The 12429-nt window shown below is 40.3% G+C and overlaps 2 non-coding genes across 2 annotated transcripts; both read left to right on the forward strand.

The window, feature by feature from the left end:
* Positions 1 to 4376: 4376 nt before the first annotated feature.
* On the forward strand, positions 4377 to 4480 carry LOC148571718 (small nucleolar RNA R71). The gene has a single exon (XR_015908042.1). It is a non-coding gene; the product is annotated as a small nucleolar RNA R71 (small nucleolar RNA).
* A 6669-nt stretch (positions 4481 to 11149) lies between these two features.
* LOC148571719 (small nucleolar RNA R71) lies at positions 11150 to 11257 on the forward strand. Its single transcript, XR_015908654.1, has one exon. It is a non-coding gene; the product is annotated as a small nucleolar RNA R71 (small nucleolar RNA).
* The last annotated feature ends 1172 nt before the right edge of the window (positions 11258 to 12429 follow it).

Consider the following 12429-nt stretch of genomic DNA (forward strand, 5'->3'; position numbering starts at 1 on the left):
TGTGGCCGAAGGATTCCTGTAAGTGTAAATTCTGTTCCCTTTGCAGATCCAAGAATCTTGATTCAAAGTTCCTTTGCATATCCATCATTTTTAGGTGAAAGTCCTCTTGTCTCTCCTGAGACCTCATGTATTGTTGAGACATTCCTTCCATGATTTCCTGCATTCTGCTCATATCCATGGGGTCTCTAGGAGTTCGTTGTCTTCTTTCTGGAATTGCTTGCTCTTCTTGCTCTTCTTCTCTATCTTCTCCTTCCTGTCCTTCTTGTTCAGCTTCTTGCTCTTCTTCCGCTTGTTGCCCTTCTTCATTTCTTCTTTTTGTATGTCTTGGAGGAGTTGGGCCAAGAGTCATTTTGTACGCAGTTATGGCCAATCCCGGATATAGCCAATTAGGTCTTTCATCTTCAAGTGGTACTTGGGCATCGATGCATAGTCTAATGATGGTGCTAGGGAAGTGGAGCCAGGATTCAGGGTCACTTTTCTCACTAAACTCTTGTATCTGTTCAGCAATGAGTTTATGAACTTTGATCTCCCCTCCCACCATAATGCAATGAAGCAAGATGGCTCTTTTAGGGACTATTTCTGAAGAGTTTGCAGTGGGTAGGATGGATCTCCTAACTATTGCATACCACCCTTTAGCTTCAGGTGTTAGGTCTCCCCTTCTCAAGACTCTTGGAGCCCCTCTTGTTTTTCTCACCCATTCAGCTCTGATGGCACAAAGATCTTCAGCAATAGTCGTGTAGTCAGGTTCTTCTATCATCCTTTCCTCATAACTTGCTTGGCTGAAATGTATGTTTTTCAGGCCAAGAGTTTTCATGATTGCCTTGGGGCTGAAGTCAACTTCCACCCCTCTCACATAGCTTTTGTATGTGGGTTTCTTGGTTGAGTCTTCCCTCACTGCATTTGCATAGAACTCCTTCACCAAGTTGATGTTGATTTTAGTGATTGGCTTAGTCAGGAGCTCCCACTTCCTCTTTTTGATCTTCTCCCAAACACCTGGGAACTCATCCTTTTCAAGGTCAAAGGGAACCTCAGCTAGTACCCTTTTAGGTCTCATCCATTCGGCTTGAATCTCATGGAAAACTGATTTGTATCTCCTTGCATCGAATTCCCTGTTCTCCTCCATTGGTTGCTTGTCTTTTCTTCTTTTGTGGCTAGATGAAGCTGCCATTGGTTCTTTAGTTTTGGGGTAAGTGACAAGCTAAAGTTGACAAGGTGAAGCAAGAAGTGTTGTTGGAAATGTGGGGAGGTTGTTTTCGGCAAGAGATAGTTTATGCTATGATGAAGAAAATGTGCATGAAGGAGATTTGGTGGTGTTGAACTCGTTCCCCAAGTGGTTCTTTATAGGGTCCTTAAGTGAAAAATGGACGGCTAGGGTGGTTTGTGAAGGGTGGCTTGATGGTAAATATATGAATTAGGGAGAAGGACGAATTGCTTTTCATTTTCTTGGAAGTATTCTGGGTGCATTAGGTTATACATGTAGCAATCTTTTCTTGCAGAACTTCCTTTTCCCATGTGTTAGCTTCAAAGACTTGTGAACTTTCTTTTTGACCAAGCACCGTACCTCCCTTTGTCTTTTTCCTCCATTTTTGTCTTTTCTTTTGTACCTGCACAAACAAACAAGTTTGCTATCATTTTTCGGTCCATGTGAATGATGAATAGTACTTGCACATGTAAATCAATGATTGACTCCATGAGCTTATAGCCGTGACTTTTGTATGTATGCACACTTATTATTGGACACCAAACTTAGTGTTTGGTAAAGTCTCCTGATGACATGAAATCCATATTGGTTGTCCTTAATGAATGTGCATAATTCTAATAAATCATAGTCACTTTGGCTCTTTGATTCTAAACAAAGTTACTACCCTAAGTAATTAAAACCAAAGTATTAAAACATGCGAATGGTTTACTTGTCATGAATTTCGAAACCCAGAGGAACTTCTTGCTTTTTATGAACCGTGTTCAAAGAGGAACACCAAACTTAATGTTTGGTTGTGCTCTTTGCATGAAAAATTGAATGCATTTTGAATAAAATTTGGGGGTGCCTTCAGGCACACCAAACTTAGAGACAAATTGTATTTTATATGCAATGTTTAGTGCACTCTTTCACCAGTTGTCCTGAGGATTCAAGTTCATGCATAAGAAACCATGCTTTATTAGATGCAAAACAAAACAATAAAGAGTAAGGATATTAAAAACATGGGTTGCCTCCCATGAAGCGCTTCTTTAACGTCACTAGCTTGACGGTTGTCCCTTGTTAGGGTGGATTGTAGTGCTTGACGTCTTCTCCTCTTACTTTGAAAACGTCCCCATTTGATTCCTTCATGACTTCTAAATGTTCCATAGAAAGAACCTTCCTGATTGTGAACACTTGAGGGAGCTGGGAAGGAATGGTTTTGAGGCCAGGTGGGATTGGCAGATAATGACTTGATATCACTTCATCTCCCGGAGAGAAACCTTCAGTGGGAATTTTCTTGTTTCTCCACCCTCTTGGCAATTTCTTTACAATTCTTCCCTTTCTCTTGAGGATTTCTTCATTGACCCTTATGCTAGGAAGATCCTTCTGATCTGTTTCCATTGATTCTTGTGGCTTTAACTCTTTCAACTCTTGTTTGCCTTCCAAGGACTGTTTTAGAGTTTCAGCTGCTGGATTACTTTCCTCCAAACACAGATGGCTACTATCATCCTTAGGCTTTTCAGGTTCTGGTTCAGGCTCAGATGCAGGTTTGAAAACTTTGAAAATGAGCTGTTCATCATGTATTCTTAGAATTAGCTCTACTTGTTCTACATCTATGAGCGCTCTAGTAGTGGCTAGAAATGGTCTTCCCAGAATGATAGGGTGTAGGTAGCTTTCCTCCATGTCCAAAATGACAAAGTCTGTGGGGAAGTAATAATCTCCCACTTTCACCAGCACATTCTCAACTACCCCTTCAGCTTGCTTCTGAGTTTTGTCAGCCAGTTGTATGATTACATCAGTGGATCTCACCTCATTCAGTTGTAGCCTCTTCATAAGAGTTAGAGGCATCACATTTATGCTAGCTCCTAGATCACAGAATCCTCTGTCAATTTTTGTTTCTCCTATGATGCAAGGAATATGAAAACTTCCTGGGTCTGTTTTCTTAGAGACTGTGTCTTTCTTGATCAGAGCACTGCATTCTTTGTTCATTGTTACCGTTTGTCCTCCCTTCAAAACTCTTTTCTTGCTCAACAATTCCTTTAAATACTTGATGTGTGTAGGCATTTGATGGAGAATCTCAAGAAAGGGAATATTGATATGGAGAGACTTAAATGTCTCTAAAAACCTTGAATAGGTTTTCCCTTTTTCACCTCCTCCTAACCTCTGAGGAAATGGTGCTTTTGGTTGGTATGTTTCCATCGTGCCTTTTTGCAGTTCCTTGGCTTGCTTAGTTTCACTTTCCTGCTTAGCTTCTTCCACACCTTCCTTCAAGGTTTCTGGCTCCTGCTCTGAGGGCCTGATTCCTTCTTCTTCTGAGACTTCCTTCAATATGGTGATGGCCTTGCATTCTTCCCATCTCACTCTCTTTTGTTCCCCTTTAGGATTCTTTTCTGTGTCACTAGGGAACACTGCAGTTGATTTGGGGGCCTGTTGAGATAGCTCTCCTACTTGAGACTCCATCCTCTTGAGTTTTTCACCATGGTTTCTTAAGGTAGTTCTCACATCATCCCTGAAGCTTTTCAATTCAATTATGTCTTGACTCATGGTTGCCATCATTCCTTCTATCCGGTTTAATTGATCTTGAAATTGTTGGTTCGGATTAGGTTGGGTAGGTTGATTATTTTGGCCATGATATGGTGGTTGAGAGTAAGTGTTTTGTGTGGCTTGGTATGATCTTTGGTTGGAGTTTTGGTATGTGGAATTGTTATGTTGGTTGTGGTTGTAAGGTTTGTGGTTTTGTGGTTGGGTTTGTTGGTTCCCCCACCTAAAGTTTGGGTGATTTTTCCATCCTGGGTTGTAAGTGTTGGAATGTGGATCATATGATTGCCTTTGTTGGTTTCCCACATAGTTGGCCTCTTCCCAATCACCTCCTTCAATGCTTACTTCCTCTTGATCTTGTGTGTGTATTGCAGCCACTTGCTTTGTTTCTAATTGCCTGGTAAGCTCTGCTAGTTGCTTGGCAAACACCTTGTTTTGGGCTAGAATTGTATCAACATGGTTCAGCTCCATGACTCCCTTAGTGTTGTGCCTCTCTGATGCATAGTAGTACTCATTCTCAGCCACTGTCTCAATCACTTCAATGGCTTCTTCCACAGTCTTTTTCCTGTTCAATGAACCTCCTGATGAGTGGTCTACAGCCTTCCTTCATTCATAAGAGAGTCCATCATAGAAAATATGCAATTGCACCCAGTCATGGAACATGTCTGGTGGGCATTTCCTTGTCAAATCCTTGAACCTCTCCCATGCCTCGTAGAGAGTTTCACCATCTTGTTGTCTAAAAGTTTGAACCTCAGATCGAAGCCTATTGACCTTTTGTGGGGGGTAGAAACGTGCCAGAAACTTGCTTTCCACCTCATCCCATGTTGTTAGACTCCCCCTTGGGAATGATTCCAGCCACTTAGCTGCTTTGTCCCTAAGTGAAAATGGGAACAAAAGCAGTTTATAGGCATCTTCCTGGACTCCATTGGACTTCACAGTGTCACAAATTCTCAGGAATTTTGTGAGATGTTGGTTTGGGTCTTCATTAGCACTTCCACCAAATGAACAATGATTCTCCACAAGTGATATTAGCTGTGGTTTGAGCTCAAAATTGTTGGCCTGAATGGGTGGTTTCTGAATGCTGCTACCACAATTCCCAGAGGTTGGGTTTATGTATGAACTAAGAACCCTCCTCTCAGGAATGGCATTGTTTCCATCGGCTCTCTCATGGTTGTGAACTTCTCTATCCATGTTGAGATCTAGAGCTTCCTCAAAATTGTCCTCAGATTCTCCTTCAGATTCTTCTTCTCCCAGTACTCTCTTCCCTCTTGCTTCCCTTCTAAGTCTATGAAGGGTCCTCTCTGGTTCGGTATATAGAGGAGTCGATGTCTCTCCTCTCCTACCTGTCATACAAGAACACAGCACAGGCAACAAACAAGTGAAATACTCTTGGTTAATGGAAGAGTATGGTTAGAGCAATTGAGGAATTAATTCAAACAGTTAGTGAGTCAGTGAGTTAGTTGCTTGAATTTAAAGGCATAAAGAAAGAAAGCATGTAACAGAGTGCAGAAATTAAAATTCAACAAGTAACTTGTACTGAATTAATCAAAACAAACAAAAAAATATTGCTCAATCTAGTTAACTTCCAATTTGAGAATTGTCAATCGAAAACCAATCCCCGGCAACGGCGCCATAAACTTGATGCGCAACTAGTTATGCTACAATTTAGGAAATTGCACGATCGGCAAAATTCCTTCCGGCAAGTGCACCGGTTATCGTCAAGTAAAAACTCACAATAGAGTGAGGTCGAATCCCACAAGGATTGGTTGAGCGAGCAATTCGGATTAGAGGTGTGTTCTAGTTGAGCGGAATCAAGATTTAGATGAGAATTGCGGAATGTAAAATTGGCGGGAAATGTAAATGACAAGAAATTTAAATGGCGGAATCTTAAATTGCATGAATTAAAGAGCAGAAGCTAAATTGCTGAAATTAAAAGGGAATGGGGGTGATTGCATGAATTGAGTTGCAGAATGTAAAGAGAAAGTGGAAATCAGAAATGGGGAATTCATTGGGTTATAGGAGATATTGAGATCTCCGAATCAAAACATGTTTATCTCTTCCTCAACCAATGCGTTCATTAAATTTTGCTTGGCAATCTTATATGATTGGATCCCAATCCCTTGGCTCACCAATTCTCTCTAAAAACAAACAAATTCCCAATCCCTTGGTTTAAATGTTCATAAGAAGAGATGATGCTCGATCACTGATTATACCACACAGTTTCATGAACCACAATTTGGTAGGATTACATGTCACAATATCCATCCAAACCCCAATCCAATTCACTGTGAGAAAGCTTCTCTAGCATGAATCCTCCATTCCTTTCCCAAGGTTCCGAAGGATTCCAATTATGGGTAGTTTCTTTCCCAAGACAACTACCCAATGGAATTAGATCGAGAAGCTTTCTAACAAAATTCAAGAGAAAAGATTGAAGAAGAAGATAAACTATTATTGATTCATTGAATTACAATAGAGCTCCCTAACCCAATGAAAGGGGGTTTAGTGAGTCATAGCTCTGAATTCAATTACAAAGAAATGAAAACTAGCTAAATGAAAAGGTAAAAAGTCCCCTCTAACTTCAATTCTATCCTATTTATACACTTTCTATATTGAGCTTCTGTTATGTTTCTTGGGCTTTGAGGCCTCTCCCTGCTTTCCTTTTGCTTTGGGTTTATGATCCATAATCTTGATGAAGCTGCTGATCCAAATTCTGTAACATTCATTGAGCCAACTTAGTGATAATCAAATAATAATACATGACTCAACAAATTGAAATTTCAGACTCATCAATCCTTCAGGCCCAATCCCATAAACCATGATATTCAATTGGGTTTCATGCCAGAGTAAGTTTAAGTTAATGTTTGTGCTCAAAGACTAACTTTAAACCGCAATATTTTTGGCCCAGAAACCTTTTCCAAGAGTGGCGTTTAAGTTGCAGTTTAAGCTTAAACTGCAGCTTAAACGCCAGACACTTCCAGTGAAGCCTTTTGTAGAAGCACATTTAAGCTTCAGTTTAAGGTTAAACTGGAGCTTAAACGTGGAAATGGAAGAAGGCAGCCCTGGAGAGTCAAGTAGTCGAACACGTTTAAGCTTCAGTTTAAGGTTAAACTGAAGCTTAAACGTGGAGATAGGAAGGGCAGCCCTGGAGGTCGAACACGTTTAAGCTCCAGTTTAAGGTTAAACTGGAGCTTAAACGTGGAAATGGAAGAAGGCATCCTGGAGGTCGAACACGTTTAAGCTCCAGTTTAAGGTTAAACTGGAGCTTAAACGTGGAAGCTGAGAAAGGTAGCCCTGGAGGTCGAACACGTTTAAGCTCCAGTTTAAGGTTAAACTGGAGCTTAAACGTGGAAGCTGAGAAAGGTAGCCCTGGAGGTGTCGAACACGTTTAAGCTCCAGTTTAAGGTTAAACTGGAGCTTAAACGTGGAAATGGAGAAAGCAACCCTGGAGGAGAAACTTGGTCGAACACGTTTAAGCTCCAGTTTAAGGTCAAACTGGAGCTTAAACGTGGAAATGGCTCCCTGGTGCTTTTCCCCTTTCTGGCGTTTAACCTCCAGTTTAAGGTTAAACTGGAGGTTAAACGTGTAACTGCCCCCCTTGGTGTCCTTCTCACTTCTGGCGTTTAACCTCCAGTTTAAGGTTAAACTGGAGGTTAAACGTGGAATGCTTCTTTGGTGAGACTTTCATTCTGGCGTTTAACCTCCAGTTTAAGGTTAAACTGGAGGTTAAACTTCAGTTTCAGCATTTCTTATCCTTCATGATTCTGGCGTTTAAGCTCCAGTTTAGGCTTAAACTGGAACTTAAACTCCACATGTGATATTCAAGCTTCCTTTATTGATTTTGTTGCTTCCTTGCCTAGCCTCTTCTTCCCTGAAATCATCCAAACAATTGCATCAAAGTCTTGCAAAATTTCATGAGAAATCTTCCATTCATAGCATTCAAGTAATATAACTAAAACTCATGGAATTTGCATCAAAATTATATTGTTTGGATGGTTCATTGCTTTGTTATTCTTTTAACCATTCTTGGTTACTTTAAGCTCAAGAAAATGCATAAAACCACTAAAACTAACAGGAAAATACTAGTGAAACTAGCCTAAGATGCCTTGGCATCATCAGCCACCTTGTAGAGTTCTTGAGGTATAATCTCATGAACTTCCACTTCCTCCCCAATCATGATACTATGGATCATGATGGCCCGGTCTACAGTAACTTTAGACCGGTTGCTAGTAAAAATGATTGAGCGTTGAATAAACTCCAACCATCCTCTAGCTATAGGCTTTAAGGTCCAATCTTCTTAATTGAACCGGCTTGCCTCTTGAGTCAACCTTCCATTGAGCTCCTTCTACACATACGTCCATGAGGACTTGGTCCAACCTTTGATCAAAGTTGACCCTTCCAGTGTAGGCTCGTGCGTTTTCTTCCATCATTGGCAAGTTGAACGCCAGCCTTACATTTTTCGGACTAAAATCTAAGTATTTCCCCCGAACCATGGCAAGCCAATGCTTTGGATTCGGGTTCACACTTTGATCATGGTTCCTAGTGATCCATGCATTTGCATAGAACTCTTGAACCATTAAGATCCCGACTTGTTGAATGAGGTTGGTAAGAACTTCCCAACCTCTTCTTTGGATCTCAAGTCGGATCTCTGGATACTCATTCTTTTTGAGCTTGAAAGGAACCTCAGGGATCAATTTCTTCTTGGCCACAACTTCATAGAAGTGGTCTTGATGGACCTTTGAGATGAATCTCTCCATCTTCCATGACTCAGAGGTGGAAGCAATTGCCTTCCCTTTCCTCTTTCTTGAGGATTCTCTGGCCTTAGGTGCCATTGATGGTTATGGAAAAACAAAAAGCAATGCTTTTTACCATACCAAATTTAAAATGTTTGCTCATCCCCGAGCAAAAGAAGAAAGAAAGAAGGAGAGGAAGAAAAAGAAGGAGGAGATGAAGGGAGAAGGTGTATTCAGCCAAGGGGGAGAAGAGAGGGTTGTGTTGTGTGAAAATGAAGAAGGAATGAGGGGTTTATATAGGAGTGGGGGAGGGATTAGGGTTCGGCCATTAGGGTTGGGTTTGGGAGGGAAAATATTTTGAATTTTATAGGTAGGTGGGGTTTATGGGGGAGAGTGGATGGATGTGAATGGTGAAGAGGTGATGGGGAAGAGTGATTGAGGTGATTGGTGAAGGGTATTTGGGGAAGAGGGATATGAAGAAGGTGTGAAAAGGAGAGAAGAAGGTGGTGGGAATCCTGTGGGGTCCACAGATCCTGTGGGGATCCTGTGGGGTCTACAGATCCAATAGAGCCAAGGACTTAACATTCCTGCTCCAATTAGGCGTGTAAAACGCCCTTGCTGTGCAATCCTGGCGTTTAACGCCAGACTGCTGCCTGTTTCTGGCGTTAAACGCCCAAATATAGCTTGTTCTGGCGTTTAACGCCAGGTAGATGCTTGTTTCTGGTGTTAAACGCCAGCTTGGTGCTTGTTTCTGGCATTAAACGCTAGACAGATGCTTGTTTCTGGCGTTTAAACGCCAGAATGCTCCTCCTCCAGGGTGTGCTATTTTTAATGCTGTTTTTCATTCTGTTTTTGATTTTTCAGTAGTTTTTGTGACTCTACATGATCATCAACCTAATAAAACACGAAAATAACAATAAAAATAAAATAGACATAATTAAATAACATTGGGTTGCCTCCCAACAAGCGCTTCTTTAATGTCAATAGCTTGACAGTGAGTTCTCATGGAGCCTCACAGATAATCAGAGCAAGGTTGGAACCTCCCAACACCAAACTTAGAGTTTGAATGTGGGGGTTCAACACCAAACCTAGAGTTTGGTTGTGGCCTCCCAACACCAAACTTAGAGTTTGACTGTGGGGGCTTTGGTTGACTCTGCAATGAGAGAAGCTTTTTATGCTTCCTCTCCATGGTTACAGAAGGAGATCCTTGAGTCTTAAACACAAGGTTGTCCTTATTCAGTTGAAGGATTAACTCTCCTCTGTCCACATCAATCACAGCTCTTGCTGTGGCTAGGAAGGGTCTTCCAAGGATGATGGATTCATCTTCATCCTTCCCAGTGTCTAGGATTATGAAATTAGTAGGGATGTAAAGGCCTTCAACCTTTACTAGCACGTCCTCTACTTGTCCATAAGCCTGTTTTCTTGAGTTGTCTGCCATCTCTAATGAGATTCTGGCAGCTTGCACCTCAAAGATCCCAAGTTTCTCTATTATAGAGAGTGGCATTAAGTTTATTCCTGACCCCAGGTCACACAGAGCCTTTTCAAAGGTTATGGTACCTATGGTACAGGGAATTAAGAATTTGCTAGGATCCTGTTTCTTTTGAGGTAACTTTTGCCTATCCAATGCATTCAGTTCATTGGTAAGCAAGGGAAGTTCATCTTCCCAAGTCTCATTGCCAAATAATTTGGCATTCAGCTTTATGATTGCACCAAGGTACTTAGCAACTTGCTCTTCAGTAACGTCTTCATTCTCTTCAGAGAAAGAATACTCATCAGAGCTCATGAAGGGCAGAAGGAGGTTCAATGGAATCTCTATGGTCATTAGATGAGCCTCAGATTCTTTTGGTTCCGCAAAGGAAAACTCCTTATTGGTCACTGAACGTCCCAGGAGGTCTTCCTTACTAGGATTCACGTCCTCCTCCTCCCTTGTAGGTTCAACCATGATGGTCAAATCAATAGGCTTGCACTCTCTCTTTGGGTTTTCTTCTGTATTGCTTGGGAGAGTACTAGGAGGAGTTTCAGTGACCCTTTTACTCAGCTGGCCCACTTGTGCCTCCAAATTTCTAATGGAGGACCTTATTTCATTCATGAAACTCACAGTGGCCTTAGATAGATCAGAGACTATATTTGCTAAACTAGATGGGTTCTGCTCAGAATTCTCTGTCTGTTGCTGAGTGGATGATGGAAAAGGTTTGCTATTGCTAAACCTGTTTCTTCCACCATTATTAAAGCCTTGTTGAGGCTTTTGTTGATCCTTCCATGAGAAATTTGGATGATTTCTCCATGAGGGATTATAGGTGTTTATATAGGGTTCACCCATATAATTCACCTCTACTATTGCAGGGTTCTCAGGATCATAAGCTTCTTCTTCAGAAGATGCCTCTTTAGTACTGTTGGATGATTCCTTCAATCCATTCAGACTCTGAGAGATCATATTGACTTGCTGAGTCAATATTTTATTCTAAGCCAATATGGCATTCAGGGTATCAATTTCAGGAACTCCCTTCCTCATAGGCCTCCCATTACTCATAGGATTCCTTTCAGAAGTGTACATGAACTAGTTATTTGCAACCATGTCAATGAGTTCTTGAGCTTCTGCAGGCGTTTTCTTTAGGTGAATGGATCCACCTACAGAATGATCCAATGACATTTTAGATAATTGAGACAGACCATCATAGAATATATCCAGGATGGTCCATTCTGAAAGCATGTCAGAAGGACACTTTTTGGTCAGTTCCTTGTATCTCTCCCAAGCTTCATAGAGGGATTCACCTTCTTTCTGTTTGAAGGTTTGAACATCCACTCTAAGCTTACTAAGCTTTTGAGGAGGAAAGAACTTGGCTAAGAAAGCCGTGACCAGCTTATCCCAAGAGTTCAGGCTATCCTTAGGTTGAGAGTCCAACCATATTCTAGCTCTGTCTCTTACAGCAAACGGGAAAAGCATAAGCCTGTAGACCTTGGGATCAACTCCATTGGTCTTAACAGTATCACAGATTTGCAAGAATTCAGTTAGGAACTGAAAAGGATCTTCTGATGGAAGTCCATGAAACTTGCAATTCTATTGCATCAGAGAAACTAATTGAGGTTTAAGCTCAAAATTGTTTGCTCCAATGGCAGGGATTGAGATGCTTCTTCCATGTAAATTGGAATTTAGTGCAGTAAAGTCACCAAGCATCTTCCTTGCATTGTTATTATTTTCGGCCATGTCTCCTTCTTTTTCGAAAATTTCTATTAGATTTTCTCCAGAGAGTTGTGCTTTAGCTTCCCTTAGCTTCCTCTTCAGAGTCCTTTCAGGTTCAGGATCAGCTTCAACAAGAATGTTCTTATCCTTGTTCCTGCTCATATGAAAAAGAAGAAAACAGAAAATATGGAATCCTCTATGTCACAGTATAGAGATTCCTTATAAGAGAATAATGGAGGAAGGAAAAGATAAGAAATCCAAACACAAGGGAGAGGAATGAGTTCGAATTCTTGGGTGAAAGAGGGGTGTTAGTAGATGAATAAATAAATAGAAGGGGATGAGAGATGAGAGAATTCGAAAATTAAATAAATTAAAATAAAATTATTTTTATTTTTAAATTGAATTTAAAATAAAAATTCAAAAATTTAAAAAGAAAAATAAAATTAAATCAAATTAAAATTTAAAATAAATAGTTAATTAAAAAGAAATTTTGAAAAAGAGGGAAGGAATTTTCGAAAATTAGAGAGAGAGAGAGTTAGGTAGTTTTGAAAAAGATAAGAATCAAACAAAAAGTTAAGTGGTTAATTGAAAAAGATTTGAAAATTAATTTTTAAAAAGAACAGAAGTTAGAAAAGATTTTGAAATTGATTTTGAAAAAGATGTGATTGACATTTAATTTGAAAAAGATTTGAAAAAGAAATTTAAAAAGATTTGATTTTTGAAATCAAAGTTGATTACTTGACTAACAAGAAACTAAAAAGATATGATTCTAGAGTTTAAAGATTGAACCTTTCTTACTAAGC

The sequence above is a fragment of the Arachis ipaensis genome, chromosome B3, assembly GCF_059453495.1.
Source record: "Arachis ipaensis isolate K30076 ecotype BB chromosome B3, ASM5945349v1, whole genome shotgun sequence".
Taxonomy (NCBI): domain Eukaryota; kingdom Viridiplantae; phylum Streptophyta; class Magnoliopsida; order Fabales; family Fabaceae; genus Arachis; species Arachis ipaensis.